Source organism: Trachypithecus francoisi, unplaced genomic scaffold (assembly GCF_009764315.1).
Source record: "Trachypithecus francoisi isolate TF-2019V2 unplaced genomic scaffold, Tfra_2.0 Lachesis_group13, whole genome shotgun sequence".
NCBI lineage: Eukaryota > Metazoa > Chordata > Mammalia > Primates > Cercopithecidae > Trachypithecus > Trachypithecus francoisi.
The window spans coordinates 19,645,234-19,663,000 of NW_022681458.1; the positions used below are offsets into that span (position 1 = coordinate 19,645,234).

At 39.4% G+C, this 17,767-nt stretch overlaps 1 long non-coding RNA gene across 1 annotated transcript; it reads right to left on the reverse strand.

The window, feature by feature from the left end:
• Nucleotides 1-11,612: 11,612 nt before the first annotated feature.
• Nucleotides 11,613-15,314, reverse strand: LOC117095302. Its single transcript, XR_004441907.1, has 2 exons — nucleotides 15,274-15,314; nucleotides 11,613-11,732 (listed from the first exon to the last, which is right to left on the reverse strand). It is a non-coding gene; the product is annotated as an uncharacterized LOC117095302 (long non-coding RNA).
• Between the last annotated feature and the right edge of the window lie 2,453 nt (nucleotides 15,315-17,767).

Sequence of the window (17,767 nt, forward strand, 5' to 3'; positions counted from 1 at the left end):
TCAGGTCAAAGCGGCACATCTTTCCTTTATTTTCTCTGTATTTCTCTCTTTTACATAGACACTTTCTACAGACTTTGAAAATTGAAGTTTGGTCTTTTTATATTCTTAAAATGCTAAATGCTCTTTAGAGAGCTTCATATAAAAAACAAGTCACCTTTCTTTAGAAACATGGATAATCATTTTCTATTCAGATGGCTGTCTCGAAAGACCTTGCTATTACATACCTTGTAAGTTGAGGAAATAACATTTCTATGAAAATAAATTACCAAAGCCACTTCAGAAAGCAGCAAACTTCAAACAACTTGGTAATTTGTAGACCCCTCTGACATCCCAAGTGCATAATGGATTTGCAAAGACACTGAAGATTAAGTAAATTAACTATGAAGTCACAACTCTATTTAAACATTTTCCCTTTAAATTTTTTTTTTTGAAAATATATTTGGTGACAAATAGTCCCCAAGAAGCAACTGTGGTTTTTACCTCTGTCCCAGGTAGTCCATCTATCCAAAAGAAGCAATTCAGAAAACCCGCAGGCTGAAGGCCAAATTTAGCTCATGTGGGTCATAGAGTCCTATTTAAAAACAAAATAGCTTCAGATAATCTGAGAGGTTCCTCAGAATAACATTCAAAGGGATATTTTCAACTCATGTTATAGACATTGGAAAAAAATTCATGATATGTCCAAAAGTGAACCATCTGAGGCTTCTGTTCTGGCGATGGGGCTATTTTACTGAGTGCCGTCACCTGCTTTGAATTTATGGGCACTAGCAGAAAGCTGGGGACTGTAAATTCTGAGGCCTGCTTATTAGAACCCAAGAGCATTTGACAATCGACATAATTAATGATCATTTGCTAAAAGTATTTTGGGGGATTTTATTCAAACAAAGTAAAAAAGAAACACATTAAATATTAGTCCTGTTATATATTATGGGACATTATATCCATTTGTGTGCCCATAAATCATTTAGCTATGAATACTTAAGAAGAGCAAGAAAATGATACCCTCTGTACACTCTGAGATAATATTGTCTTAGTATTTGATTACAGGCATGGTGTCCTTAATGGACATTTTCATGCTCAGTATCCAATGTCCAGTTGGAGCGGGGACACCAAGAAATGGTAACAGGAGGATGTTAGACCAAGATCAACCAGAGTTCAGGAGTGTGAAATTGGTGATGAAATGACTTTTACTGGGCTTGTGAGAAAGCTCCCTTTTGTCTTTTTTATTGTATGGCTTTCCAACAATTTCCAACAACACACACGTGTGTGTGTGTATGTGTGTACTATTTTGTAGGGGGATGGTATTAAAAATATTTGGCCTGGTTTGACTATTTTTTTATTGGGTCAAAGAAAGAGAAGAGGGCAATGGCTGAGTCTGTGAGAACTAGAAGAATAAACCTGACTAGTAAAACACATAGAATATTTATTTGTTTTGAACAGCTACCAAAAAATCATTGCAATTTGAATTAAATCAGAGCCAAAGCTTAGTCTCCACACACAGGGTAATGTAGAAAAGTTTTATAAAAGACCGAAAGAAATATTGCCTGAGAAATTTAGATACCCAAAACAGGCTTTGTGGAGTGATGAGAAGATTTGAGGGATTTGTTTTGAGTGCTGATTCCCATGGACGTATCTTATGATTTGTGACAAAGCACTTCCGCTTTCCGGCTTTAGTGTAAATTTCTAAAAATGAAGGAAAATTGATCAGTAAGATCACTAATGATCATCTAATTGCCAATATTTATAATTCTAAGTTGACACTTTCAGGAAACACACAATCACAAAAAAAAATGTGGAGTTTTGGTTCAAAAGATCCATATATTTGTTTTATGTCTCTGCTTCACTAAACTCAGGCAGTCTATGTCTGACTGCCGCTGTATATCATTCCTTACGTGTAAAGTCTAAGCATTTACTGGCTGCCAAGGAATAAAAAAGGGGTCCAAAAAATTATTTAATGTCAGAGAAGCAAAATGTGGGAGAGCTTTAAAAAGTATTTTAAAAATTTGAACTGGGTACAAATCTTTAAAGTTTGGCTGAAGAGAGCAAAGGACTTCAAATATTTATTTAGATGGATGAATAAAATATTGACAAGTAAACTGACTTCTTTGGGGTTGTTGATATTTCTTGTTAGTATCTGTATATCAATAGTGTAAAACTTAGAACTCGGGACTGCTAACTCAAATGGTCATTGTATCCATCACAATTTTTAAATATGGTGATTCAGACATAATAGTCCAAATGAAAGTTATAAGAGTAAAGATATACTGTTTTTTAACTTAAATGCAATAACGAATAACTAGGCAGCCTTGCCCAGTTTTATACCAATTATTTGAAGAGAATGAATATATATATTTACACACATACATATTGTGTCTATATATACATATATATATAAAATATTTTTATTTGTTCAGTGTCTGCCACTGTTCTTCTCTAGATCATGAGCCCCTCATCACAGTAAATTTTTTAATTCTTATTCTGAAATTTAGGCCATCTTTGGTTTAGGAAACTTCTTTTACATTTTGTACTTTCCAGAATTTATAGTGAATGGATGCAGAAGAGGATGAAAATTATATTTTAAATCAACACATACCCATGAGTATGAGATCTTGAACCCATTTTAACTTTTTAAATTAAAAATTTTCTCAGTTGAGTAGAAAGCTGAAACTGGATCCTTTCCTTACTCCTTATACGAAAATTAATTCAAGATGGATTAGAGACTTAAATGTTAGACCTAATACCATAAAAACCCTAGAAGAAAACCTAGGTAATACCATTCAGGACACAGGCATGGGCAAGGACTTCATGTCTAAAACACCAAAAGCAATGGCAACAAAAGCCAAAATTGACAAATGGGATCTAATTAAACTAAAGAGCTTCTGCACAGCAAAAGAAACTACCATCAGAGTGAACAGGCAACCTACAGAATGGGAGAAAATTTTTGCAATCTACTCTTCTGACAAAGGGCTAATATCCAGAACCTACAAATAACTCAAAGAAATTTACAAGAAAAAAACCAACAACCCCATCAAAAAGTGGACAAAGGATATGAACAGACATTTCCCAGAAGAAGACATTCATAGAGCCAACAGACACAAGAAAAAATGCTCATCATCACTGGCCATCAGAGAAATGCAAATCAAAACCACAATGAGATACCATCTCACACCAGTTAGAATGGCAATCATTCAAAAGTCAGGAAACAACAGGTGCTGGAGAGGATGTGGAGAAATAGGAACACTTTTACACTGCTGGTGGGATTGTAAACTAGTTCAACCATTATGGAAAACAGTATGGCGATTCCTCAAGGATCTAGAACTAGAAGTACCATATCACCCAGCAATCCCATTCCAGTGTATATACCCAAAGGATTATAAATCATGCTGCTATAAAGACACATGCACACGTATGTTTATTGCGGCACTATTCACAATAGCAAAGACTTGGAATCAACCCAAATGTCCATCTGTGACAGACTGGATTAAGAAAATGCACATATCCACCATGGAATACTATGCAGCCATAAAAAAGGATGAGTTTGCGTCCTTTGTAGGGACATGGATGCAGCTGGAAACCATCATTCTCAGCAAACTATCGCAAGAACAGAAAACCAAACACCACATGTTCTCACTCATAGGTGGGATCTGAACAATGAGATCACTTGGACTCGGGAAGGGGAACATCACACACTGGGGCCTATCATGGGGAGAGGGGATGGGGGAGGGATTGCATTGGGAGTTATACCTGATGTAAATGATGAGTTGATGGGTGCTGACGAGTTGATGGGTGCAGCGCACCAACATGACACAAGTATACATATGTAACAAACCTGCACATTATGCACATGTACCCTAGAACTTAAAGTATAATAATAATAAAAATTTCCCAGTTGAACTTATATGAAAAGATTTACTTGTATAAAATGTGGCACCTTTGAAATAAATATTCTCTCAATGTGTCTTATTCATGTTCAGCCAAGTTGAAGAAAAAAATATCGACCAGTCACACATTGTGGTTTGAATTTCAAGGGATCTTTAGAGATAGAGGTGGGGACACTGGCACCTACTCTTGTCAGAAGTTGGCTGATGAGCCAACAGCTGAGCCTTTTTCTTCTCCAGGGCAGCATTAAGGTTTTAGTCCCCAGTTGTGCCTGCCTGTAAGCCCAGAAAAAAAAAAAAAGCACAATGTGTTTTAAATAATGCAGCCAAATCCATTTTTGGGCAAAGGCAGTTAGAGATTTATAAAAGACAGCAGCCAGGAAATTTCTCTGCTGGTGTGGTTGGAAAAAAAAGCAATTTTCCAATCCTTATTATCCTGTTTCCATTTCTTAGACACCAAAGAAGCACCAAGAGGAGGAAACTTGCTATATTGGTATACTGATTAGAGTAGAGGAAAATGTTAACATCTGTTAGCATGGGTAGTGAGTATTCATTTGTTTGTTACATTGATCTTTATATCTTTCTGAATGTGTGAGAATTTTTATAATTAAAAAAATGAGATGAATTTGGAACCCAGCCATGGGCTTCAAATCCCCATCACCTTACTTTCTAGCTATAGTGGCCTTGGGCCAGTTATTTTCACTTCTCAGAGTCCCAGCTCCCTCATCAACATAATACAAATAATAATTCCCACCTTTGGGGTTGATATGAGTATCCCAGATCATGTATATAGTGGCTGACAAATGGCTGGTTTCTCATTGGTAGTGATTGGCACCCACTTTTAAATCAAAACTTAGCTCAGAAAACCCATCTCCGGGTAAAATGTCTTGGAAGTTATTCACTGCATCTGTTCTTTTAAATCTCTATATTTACTTCTCGATTAAGTCAAGTCACTAGAGATCTGTGTTTCTGCACCATATCATTCATACCAAAGGCATGTCAAGATGTTTACCCTCCATTGTCCTTGGGAAAGATGCCACAGGCTTTTAGTAGGGAGCCTTCTTCAAATGTCCAATAAAACTTCTGTGTGCTCCCTGTTAGCCTGCTATGGGCGTGTGGTTCACTGGACTCTTCTCAGTGGCCCCCATGGGAGACATTCTTAACATCCCAAATAATTGTGTTTGTTCTGAGTGACTCCTTTGTATTTCTCTTACAAACATTATAAATTGTCAAACTGATTGGGCTTTTCTTTAGTAGCTGATAGCTAGGAACTTGAGAGCCAAATTCGTGATTCACCCAGAGCAGTTGTATGAGTTTTTATGGTGTGAAGTTTCATATTATCTTTATTCAAAAAATCTATTTTATATCTGTACTTAAAAATAAAACTTTTCCCTACTTATTTTAAATTTGCTTCATAACGCTGTATTTTCAGTATTCATGTAAGTCACCTTAAATTCTTTGGTAGAAGTAGAAACCAGATGGCATATAGCTGATTCAACAAATAAATAATATACAGCACTCATTATTACTGAGAATAATAGAAATACCAGGTACAACTAAAAAGAGAGGAAAATGAAGGCAGTAAATGTTTCTGAAGATGTCTAGTATCACAACAAGCCTGAATATTCTTAAGTGCCTGAAAATAAATACACACTAGTTTCATTAAGAAAAATAGTTAACACAAAATAATTGTGTTTCTTCTGAGTGACTCTCTATGGAATACATGATATATGCTAGGCACTACTGTAGGCTGCAGTGAGAAGACCAGAGGAGCAATTTTCGATCACCTTGCAGGGTAAAGAAAATTGGTTTTAGAAACTGGAATTTGGAAGCGGGCATGACTCATGATCACGGGTATGGAAAATGGGAGAGAAGAATTGTTGGATTATCATGTTGTGTTGTGAGGAAAAGAAAATAATAAAAGCACAAAATGAAAATGAGGCTCAAGTTATGTTGTCATGTGGAAGAGAAATGGTGCTGTGCCGGGTAGGTAATGGATGCGTAAGGAATAGGTTGTGTGTGTAATGTGGCCAGGGAAGCTTGGCTAAGGATAGCGGGTAGAGGGAGCTGAGGAGCTGGTTGAAGACCAAGAACTTGGCTAAGAATAGAAATCTCCAGATCCCAAAGTGTAATATCTTTCCTGGCCACATTACAGCCTCTTCACATCTGAGGTGAGGTGCAGGACCCTGGGGCCAGTGGTGTCTAGTGGTTGTTTACTATTTTTTACATAGGAACTGGGAAATTGTTACAAAGGTTTTGATATGGCTTTTGTTGTGCAAACTCAGAGCTGATTGGCTTATGGTATTCCTCACTTAGTCTAAAGTTATCTCAAACATTCCTTCATAACATTTTATTTCAGAGTTAAGAAGAGTTCGGCCAGGGGCAATGGCTCACGCCTGTAATCCCAGCACTTTGGGATGCTGAGGCAGGAAGATCACTTGAGTTCAGGAATTTGAGATCAGTCTGGGCAACCTGGTGAAACCCTGTGTCTACTAAAAATACAGTAACCAGCTGGGCATGGTGGTGCGTACCTGTAGTCTCAGCCACTCCGGGGTCTGAGGTATGAGAATCACTTGAACCCAGGAGGTCTAGGCTGTAGTGAGCCTTGATTGTGCCACTGGGCACCAGCCTGGGCAACAGAGTGAGTGAGACCCTATCTGAAAAAAAAAAAAAAATCTAAGTATGTCTCAGAAGGTTTATTTTTATTCTAGATCTAGGTTCATTTCTAGGAGCCCTTCAGACAACCTGGGACAATTTTGGAGTGTACTGGGTCTTGGGTAAATGTCACAGGCAAAAACTGAAAGGAAAAAAAAAAAAAAAACTTCTCTTTTTTAATATAGGATGTTGCTATTTTCAAAAGTCTTCTATGTATACAACTCTTTCACTGTTATAAATAGTGTGATCTCTTCTGACTCAAGGTATAAATATAGTCACCTCTGTATGTTTTAAAATTATTTGCTTTTCATTTATTTATTTATTTATTTATTTTGAGAAGGAGTCTTACTCTGTCACCAGGCTGGAGTGCGGTGGTACAATCTCGGCTCACTGCAACCTCTGCCTCCCGGGTTCAAGCGATTCTCCTGCCTCAACCTCCCAAGTAGTTGGGATTACAGGTGCATGCCATCAAGCCCAACTAATTTTTGTATTTTTTTAGTAGAGATGGTGTTTCACCATGTTGGCCAGCATGGTCTCAATCTCTTGACCTTGTGATTCACCCACCTTGGCCTCCCAAAGCTCTGAGATTACAGGCGTGAGCCACCGTGCCCGGCTAAAATTATTTGCTTCTTTGCTCATTTGTACTACTGTAGTATTTACATAAAATTCAGTACTTTATGGGGTCTACCACCACAAAATAGTTCAAGAACACTGGGGACTTTAGTCCAACGATATTTGGTACTTTTTAAAGTGCCAAGGGTAGTAGAAGGTGGGGGAGGAGGAAGAGAAAGAGGGGGAAGGACGGGAGGAGAAGCAGAGAGCATGAAAATCTAATCACTCTACTACTATTGTTGCCTCTTGGAGCCCAGAGTGTTTCTTTTGAAGATTGATCACATACATTCAAAGACAAGGCTTGCCTGCTGCTTCCAGGAAACACCTGCTTCTTGTGTCCTTTCTCAGGACACAGTGGTGACCCTGATTTTTGCTCCTTAGCTCATACTTCATTGCCCAGCAATTGTGCCTAAAGCCTACCACTATACCAACCTGACATCCTTACCCTTCCCTGGCACTGAACCTTGAGTGCTACCTTGTTCCAGGCCAACAAGTCACTTTGACTTCATATAACTGTGAGTAGTAATGTGGGTCTTGGACGATCCTCTCCCAACGACTCTGAATTCCTTATGCAAATTGATCTGCTCCTCTACCTTGACCAGCTTTTCATATCAGAGTTCTCAATGAAAGACAGTCTTGACTTAGTCATGCAAAATTTTGTTACACTTTTTGTCCCAGACAATGATAATCTATTTACTCTACATTCATGTAAGGCAGACATTCAGGAGACTACCTAGAACAAAGAAGATCTGTTTTGCATGATTTGTTCTCCATCCCCAGATGTAAGAGAGGTTGGTATGTGTTTTCAGTGTCTCTTTTACTTGGTACCCACATCCTCCAAGGCAGCTGGTACTATTTATGTCCATCTCATGGATGAGGAAGTTGAGATTCAGGAAGCTCAAGTGAGTTGTTCAAGGTCTCATGGTGATCCCTTGTGACTCAGTGAGTCTAACATCTCAACACAGTGGCATTAGCTAAAGGGCAGAGGCTTCAGCAGTGCAGTAACTTGGAAAGCGTATTAATCACATTGACTAATACAACATGTATGCTGGTTAATAGCTTTGTATTAATGAAATATTTAATGAATATGCTTGTGAATATGTTTTTATAGAAACATGGTTTTACAGTAGGAGAATATAAAAAGAGAAATGACGATTTGTTCTAGAAACATTCCATAAACAAAATCTTGTTCTTATGGTAAAACCAATGAGAAAGCGTAACAATAATGCAGTGGACTCTTCTAGAGTTTTTTTGACTCAGCCTTTGCAAACAGAAACATTTAGAGGAGAAGAAACTCAGAGACTCTCTGGATAGTGGAGCACTGAGCCTATGTGACATCAACTATAGTGGATGGTTACAAGTAATCAGAGAATGCCAAAAATATAAAAGCAAACACTCTCTGGAGAGTACCATTAACTGCTGGAAATAATAGTGTTCTTCATATACCATTAACTGATGGTTTATTACTCAGCCTTTAGAACAGAATTATAGTTTTGTTTTGTTTTTAACCTGTGAACCAATGAAACCAAAAACATTGTATAATTGAAGAGGAATTATGCAGGCATTGCTTAAGTCACCTTCCGAGGTTGGGCAGTAGAAGGCAGGGCTTGGTCATGACCAGATCAAATCAAGACTGCCTGCAAAGACAACACACCAGGTATGTGTTGGGAGGAGGGTCAGGGAAGGGTGGAGAGAGAGGCAGAAGGGTGAGAGACCTTGGGGCTGTATCAAAGTAGGCTGTGGTCCTTTATTAGGTTCAAACTAGTCACATCAGCTATATAAAAGAGCAAGGTCTATATCCAAGAGAATCAATCAAGCTGTTCAGGAAGTCAATAAAAGCAAGGACAGAAGTCCAGCCTAGAATAGGATGGCCAGAGATATAACAAGAGACAGATGGATTTGAAGGCTGAGTGGGAAACTAATTTCACAAACTTAACGGGCACACAGTCTATTATTCTTGCCAGCTGATTGGTGATTCTCTTGGAGCTGGAAACATACTCTTAAAGGGACAAAACCAAGGGCACAGTCCAAACATGACCCAAGTTGAGTTATTTTGCTCTGTCCTTTTTATCCTCCTAAATGCCAGAGAATCTACATCAACTCTTCAAACATGAGAACTGCCAAGAAATTAAGAATAGGTTAGAAAGAGCTTGTTTAGAATGCAGACAAATCATCAAAGAGTACAAAATATTAAACTGTCCTCAGAGGAATTCCAAATAGGCTCTAAGGCAAATGGCAAATGGCATACTACATTATGGAAGAAACTTATTTAATTGACAAATATTTGTTGTATGCTTAGTATGTTCCAAGCACTGTGCTTGACATTTTATACAATGCAGAGCAAAACAGACAAAATCTTGACTAGAGCTTATATTCTAGTAGAGAAGTTCATACATTAAATGAATGAGCCCATTAAATTTTAATAAATGTTACAAAAGAAAGACTGGATTATTCTGGAAGAAAAACAGGCACATAAATTAGATTGGGGTAGATCTTATAAGGGGGTGATGTAACAAATTGAGACTTGAGACCTGAGAGAGAGAGAGAGAGAGCGAATAAGGAGTTACCCGATTGAAAGAAGAACATTCCAGGCAGACAAAACAGATCAAGCAAAGACTCCAATAGGAATGCATTTTAGTGTATTTGAGGAACTAAAAGAAGTCATCTTTGGCTGGAGGTCTGGAAGAATGACATGAACATGAGTTAAAGCTCTAAAGGACCTGGACCCAAATCAGATGGGGTTTGTACACCATTTTGATGGGGTTTAAAAGGTAAAATGATTTTTATTTGCATTTAAAAAGACCACTGTCTGCTGCATGGAGAAAAGCAAGTGTAGAAGCTGTGAGACCAGTTATGAGACTATTATGATGGACAAGATAATGGTGGCTTGGACAATATTGAATGAAATAGAGATGGAAAGGATTGAATTGATTTGAGATACATCTTAGAGCTGGAATTGACATGATCCATCAAGATTGTTACATTTCATGGAGGAGTGGAAAAGGAAGGGCTATTAAAGGAGATTGAGAAACATTAGCCAGAGAAGTGGGAGGAAATCTACTAGAAATTGGTGTCTAACCAACAGACAACACAAGAAAAGTGTTCCAATAATCAGGGTTGATCAGAAATTTAGAAAAATGAGGTTTTAAAAAATGTATGAGATTTGTGGCCAGGCACGGTGGCTCATGCCTGGAATCCCAGCACTCTGGGAGGCTGAGATGAGCAGATCACCTGAGTTTGGGAGTTCAAGACGAGCCAGGTCAACATGGTGAAACCCTGTCTCTACTGAAAATACAAAAATTAGCCATGTATGGTGGCTCATACCTGTAATCCCAGCTGCTCAGGTGGCTGAGGCACGAGAATCGCTTGAACCCGGGAGGCGGAGGTTGCAGTGAGCCAAGATAGCGCCGTTGCACTCCAGCCTGGGTGACAGAGTAAGACTCTGTCTCAAAAAAAAGTATGAGCTTTGTCAGACTAGAAGCTATTCATGACCTTAGCAAGAGCAGTTTTGTAGGGAGGTAGTGGCAGAAGATAGCATTCTAGCCTGAGTAATGAAAGACTGCATGGTAAGAGAGAAAGCGAGTATGAGAGGAGTAATCAATGCTTCTGCAGTTTAACATCGCTTTATAGATAAGGGTTACTCATTTGATACCCAGAGAGTTAAAATGATGTGCTCCAGATCACCACATTGAGCAGAAGGGGGTCAAACTAAATAGGCTTCTATCTCAGGTTCCCCTGCTCATGGAAGAGGGCTAACCTTAGATTACAACCCTGTAATGTTTTGCTGTCCCAGACAGCAGTCACTAGCTGCTTGTAGCTATTTAAATTTAAATTAATTAAAATGAAACAAAGTTTAAAAATTCAGTTGCTCAGTTATGCTATTCATATTTCAAGTGTTCCATAGCTACACCTGGCTATTAGCTACCACATTGAACAGCACAGATATAAGACATTTCCTTTAACACAGACAGTTGTATTTAACAGCTCCAATGGAATGTATTATTTAAATTTAGGCACCTTGGAAAGTGCCTAAAAAAATGAGGGCATTTCTCATAAACAGACCAGGGAAATAGGCTTGGACCATGATTTCCTGGGCAAAACAGAATATACAGACACCTCTGCTAGATTGACTATTATAAAAACTTTATTTCTGGTCTTTTTACCTCTTAGCTGAGAACACACAAGTAAGGCAAGTGGTGTCTCAATACCTTCAAGCTTATAGGTAGGTGTGGTGGGTAAGATGGTCCTCAGTGATCCTCACCTTTTGGTATTTATGCCCTTTTTCTTTTTTCCTTTTTTGTTCAGACTGAGTTTTGTTCTTGTCACCCAGGCTGGAGTGTAATGGTACTATCTCAGCTCACTGCATCCTCCGCCTCCCAGGTTCAAGCAATTCTCCTGCCTCAACCTCCCGAGTAGCTGGGATTACAGGTGTGTGCCACCACACCCAGCTAATTTTTATGTTTTTAATAGAGACGGGGTTTCACCATGTTGGCCAGGCTGGTCTCGATCTCCTGACCTCAGGTGATCTTCCCACCTCAGCCTCCCAAAGTGCTGGGATTACAGGCATGACCGCCGCGCCTGGCCGCCCTTGTGTAATTTTCACCTCTTAAGTGTGGGCTAGACCTAGTTACTCACTTCCGATAAATAGAGTATAGCAAATGTGATGGGATGTTCCTTCCTGAAGATGAAAGGCCATAGCTTTTACCCTAAACATTCTTTCTTACTTTCATGCTCTGAGGGAAGCTGGCTGCCGTGCTATATGCCCCATGGAGTGGCTCATGACAATGAACTGAGGTAGGTCTCTGGCCAACAGCCAGCAATAAACTGAGTCCTTCAGTCCAATGACTAGCAAGAAACTGAAGATGTTAACAACCCTGTGAGCAAGCTTGGTAGCAGATGCTTCCCAAGTTGAGACTTCAGATGAGACTGAAACCCTTGTCAATGGTTTGACTGCAACCTCCTGAAAGACTGTGATGGTTAATCCTGTCAACTTGATTGCCTGAAGGATACAAAGTATTGATCCTGGGTGTGTCCGTGAGGGTGTTGCCAAAAGAGATGAACATTTGAGTCAGTGGGCTGGGAAAGGCAGATCCACCCTTAATCTGGTCAGCACAATCTAATCAGTTGTCATTGAATATAAGGCAGGCAGAAAAACATGAAAAAGAGAGACTGGCCTAGCCTCCCAGCCTACATCTTTCTCCCATGCTGGATGCTTCCTGCCCTCCAACATCAGACTGCGAGTTCTTCAGTTTTGAGAGTTGGACTGCCTCTCCTTGCTCCTCAAGCTTGAGGGCAGTCTATTGTGGGATCTTGTGATCATGTAAGTTAATAATTTATATATATATATATATATCTAGTTCTGTCCCTCTAGGGAACCCTGGCTAATACAAAGATCTTAAGCCAAAATCACCCAGCCAAATGGCACCTAGATTCCTGACCCACAGAAATGAGAAATAAGAAATGTTTGCTATTTTATGCTACCAAGTTTGGGGATAATTTGTTACACAGCAATAGATAATGAATACATCTGAGCTACTTTGGGCATGATTTTTCAAATTTTAAGGAGCAGGGTGTTTATGTACAAGCCTTTTTCCTCACTGTTCATCTCTCCGAAACTCAGTCTTTCTCTTCTTATGTCTTTATCTTCTACAATTTGGGAAAACCAGAATGTAGCTTCGTGGAACCCCAGTAAGCCTTCCACTTACGTTTTCTGATTAAGAAAAAGAAATAATATAAGGCAGGCAATTTTTTTCTCCTCCTAGCCATCTGCAGTAGATGACCAATCTTTATTTTGTATTATTTATTTTATTTTATTTTTTGAGAATCTTGCTCTGTTGCCCAGGCTGGAGTACAGTGGCACAATCTGAGCTGACTGCAACCTCCACCTCCCAGGTTCAAGCGATTCTCCTGCCTCAGCCTCCAGAGTAACTGGGATCACAGGTGCGTACCACCATGCCTGGCTAATTTTTTGTGTTTTTGTAGAGACGAGGTTTTGCCATGTGGCCAGGCTGGTCTCAAACTCATGACCTCAAGTGATCGGCCCACCTCGGCCTCCCAAAGTGCTGGGATTACAAGTATGAGCCACTGTGGCCGGCCTATTTTTCATTTTTTATTTAATTTTTATTTTAAGTTCAGGGCTACATGTGCAGGTTTGTCATATAGGTAAATTTGGGTCATAGGAGTTCATTGTACAGATTATTTTGTCACCCCGGTATTAAGCCTAGTACCTGTTAGTTACTTGTCCTGATCCTCTCCATCCTCCTACCCTCCACCCTCATGGAGGCCCAGTGTGGTGTTCCCCCTCCGTGTGCCCATGTGTTCTCAGCACTAGCTCCCACATCTAAGTGAGAACACGAGGCATTTGGTTTCCTGTTCCTGTGTTAATTTGCTGATAGCAAACTAGACCTACTCTCTCTGGACTCTGTGCTACTGGAATCTCTGCTCCGAGCCCAGGTCCCTCATATGTGATTTGGAGCTAACAGTACCTCCCTTTGACTAGGGAAGAGGCTAGCTCTTAGCATAAACAAAAAAAGGCCAGAGAGTCCTGTGGACAGGTATTTAAAATGAAAGCAACTCATTTTCTTGTGTTCTTTTCACTTCCCTCTCTAACACCTATTCTGCTTTTGTTTCACTCTTCATTGCACCGTGTACATTGGTGTTCATGCTCAGATAGAATTGTGAATATAGGACTTTTACTCCAGGTTCCTTAGAGTTCATTAAATGAGAGTGTTAGTGAGCAGTGTCCCCTGTCAGAGCCTCAGAGCCTCCTCCATCACTCGTGTTAGTTCAGTAAGCCTTGATAGAGCTCTATTCTAAGAATATCTCTGACAACTGTAGTACAGTGTATACATTTGCTCTATGGCCATAAGTCTGTGCTATCTTTTAAGTGCTCCTGTGCTATGTAGCAAAAGCCCCAAATATCTTGATGAAATCCATTGTAATAGAGGTTGTATCATTTCATTAATTCATGGAGAGGTTCTAGCAAAATTACTCCACAGAACCAATTGTTAAAGGTAGAAAGCTATAAATAGCATGAAAATGAATTCAGAAGCTGAAGACTGGAACACTGAAAGATTTAGAATTAATACTCAGACATCCCAAGCCCATTCAATGTAAAAATAACCAGGACATAGGATAAAGATAGATTTTAAGTACCATGAGACCAAAGATAAGTAGGCATTCCGAATGTAGAAAATAAAATCCACCAAGAGAAGAAAAATACATTTATAATTCCACTGAGAAAAATAATCAACAGTCATCTAATGAGACCAGGACAGTAAACACCTAGTCTAACAATGATGGCCTGAATCACTGTGAAAATTAGCCACCTACCTCTAATACTTCAGGGACAGCATAATTACCATAGTTGGCATCATAAAAATAACATTTCAAACAGAGGCTCACACAATGTTTTTTTGTTAAGAACCCTGAAGTCCCTTAGCAACCTTCCATATTGTAAATTTAAGTTTCCCTTTGGAATACCTCTTTTCTGTATGGATGAGGAGGCTCAGAAGTTTAGCAAAGCTCTGGGGAAACTATGCATGGACAGCCTCCAAGGATGCTAGAGCCTTAAAATTACTTTCAGGGAAATAATTTTTTTAAACTGAACAATTTAAGACATATCTTCATGAAACTAGAGAAGAGAATTTATATAAAGTATAGTAATATAATGTTAAGATAGTTTGATGGTTATCATCAGTATGTAAATTCGAGATGAGAAAAGATTACCAGGAATTTTGTGGTACCATGTGACACATCAATACTAATTATCAGGTATCTAGTGAAGAAGATAGGAAATTTACTACAGAGGTGGGATATGGAGAAATCCATGGATTTCTCTGGTTCAACGAAAGCTCCAGATAATGAAAACTTTTTTTTTTCCTAGCACATACGAAAACATTCCTATTCCATCCTGTTTTGTCTTATTTTAGGTGACTTGGTTAGACTTCTTTCTCTTTTCTTTATTTTATTTTATTTTATTTATTTTTTGAGATGGAGTCTCGCTCTGTTGCCCAGGCTGGAATGCAGTGGCGCTATCTCGACTCACTGCAAGCTCCGCCTCCCGGGTTCACACTATTCTCCTGCCTCAGCCTCCTGAGTAGCTGGGACTACAGGCACCCGCCACTACTTTTTTTTTTTTTTTTGTATTTTTAGTAGAGACAGAGTTTCGCTGTGTTAGCCAGGATGGTCTCCATCTCCCGACCTTGTGAGCCACCCGCCTCAGCCTCCTAAAGTGCTCCCAAAGACCGCACCCGGCCTTTCTCTTTTCTATTTAAGTTATAGTCTTCATTTAATCCCATCTCAAGAGCAAACATTTTCCATTAATTCTCACCCATCTCCATCCTGCTTAGGCTATATAGCACAGTGATCACTATCCTTGGGCTCAAACAACCCTTGTTAGTTAGTATACTCAAATGCAGAACTAACTTCTTGTTGATATAGGTTGTATACATGTCTGCCTTTGTATCTTTCTCCTCAACTAAATTGCAAGCTCCCAAGAGGGCAGAAGTGCACTTTATGGTTTCCTGTGCCCACCTTCCACATCAGCCGATTCAGATGCTTCCAACATAGCAGACACCCTGACCATGATGGCTCATCAACTGGTGAAGTTCCCAGGCAAATGAGTTTGTTCAGAGAGCATCTCAATCATATAAAGGTTGGAGAAGAATGAGTTTCAGATGAAGGTGATTTGTAGTTGTGGTTTAAGTTTTAGAACCCAATAAACCAACCCTATCTAAAACTGCCAGTTTAAAAGTACTTAGGTTATGGAATTGCCCTTACGAGCACAAAGTAGTAATGGGAGAAAATTGTGCTGATTAATAGTTTATAACCACTGGCTTCAATCCTGTAAAGAGATAAACATTTAGATTTAATTATTACTGAGTGCTTACTGTGTGCCAGGAACTACTACATTTCACCCTCAGTAATATCCTGCCGAGGTACTGTTAGCTCCAAATCACATATGAGGGACCTGGGCTTGGAGCAGAGATTCCAGTAGCACAGAATCCAGAGACAGTAGGTGGTAGAACAATGATTGGATAGCAGGATTCTTGACTTCATCTCCACCAGGTCACAGTTCCCAGGGCACTAATTTTTCTAAGAGCAATATTTTCCCATGTTTTTAAGTTTCAATAATGAAAAGAGGTATACACTGAATTCTGAGATTCTTTGCTATATCACACTGATTCTGAATTGTAATACCGATTAATAAACAATATCTGAAAATAAATATTGATATATTTAAAACAAACAAAAACAGACTTAGAGACTTAGGAATTAAATAAAGCATTCTTCATCTCACTATGTTCTTATTCAATAAAATAAATATCTATGAATTTTTTTTTATTATTACTATTTTTTTGAGACGGAGTCGCCCTCTGTCACCAGGCTGGAGTGCAGTGGCACGATCTCAGTTCACTGCAACCTCCACCTCCCAGGTTCAAGCGATTCTCCTGCCTCAGCTTCTTGAGTAGCTGGGATTACAGGCACACACCATCATGCCTGGCTAATTTTTGTATTTTTAGTAGAGACGGGGTTTCACCACGTTGGCCAGGATGGTCTCAATCTCTTGACCTCGTGGTCCGCCCGCCTTGGCCTCCCAAAGTGCTGGGATTACAAGCATGAGCCACCGCGCCTGGCCTCTATGAATCTTATTTATGCTAAATAGAAACATTTGGGAGAGTCTTTCAAAGCTACTTGTTGTGGGCATTTTCCTTTTTTCTTTTATGATGAACTACAACAACAACAACAACAAAACTTTCCTGTTTTGGTGACACTCTACTGAGTCTTGATTGGGAGGAAAGGTCACCGCTTTACTACAGAATGTATTCAACTTCTTCCTCTCCCCCAGAGACCAGCTGGAAGGAAAGATGATTGACCTAGGCCCCATCAGTCTGACACCCTCACCCAGCACTCTGAATGTCGAGTGCATAATTTGCACTGAGCTGGTGCAACTCAGCAGAAGTGATGACACTGTGGGGTTTGCATTCAGTGGTGACAGCTGTGCAGCAGCAGTAGTGACGATGTTCTTTCCAGATTCTCATCCCTAGCCTTCCTTGCCTGCTTTCTGTTTTTCAATCCTGATTTTTTACCCTCCCCATTCTTGTTTAGCAGTTAGTCATCTGAATCACCGAAGCTTAAATTAACTCAAGTGGGTGGTTGTGCTTGCAACCAAAAACATACTTACGTGATAGCACAATGAGAAAAGTATACCAGGCAAGCCATACTACTAATGGGAATGACTAAGTTAATCCTTGTATCTCTAATTTTTTCCAGGGACCTGTGGATGTTTTTCAAAACACAGCAGTTCACAACACAAACAGATACCTTTAGGTTCTCAGAGTTAATGACCGGTGTCAAAATGGATGAGATACTTGATGTCTAGGCTAATGTTTAGCCTACAGATGTAGGGTGTTTCCCAGGATGGGCCATGTCAACACAAGATGCACAAAATTCAGAGGCGGAGAGGTGCTGTACAAAGAGTACAAGCTTTGAAGTCACCTTTTTTGACGCTGATGACTGTTCAATCCTTACAATTGCCCTGCTTCTCTAATTTTTAATATCCTCATGTGCACAAGTTTGTTTACTCTTCTGTTTATAAGCAAGACTTCATGACTCTAAAG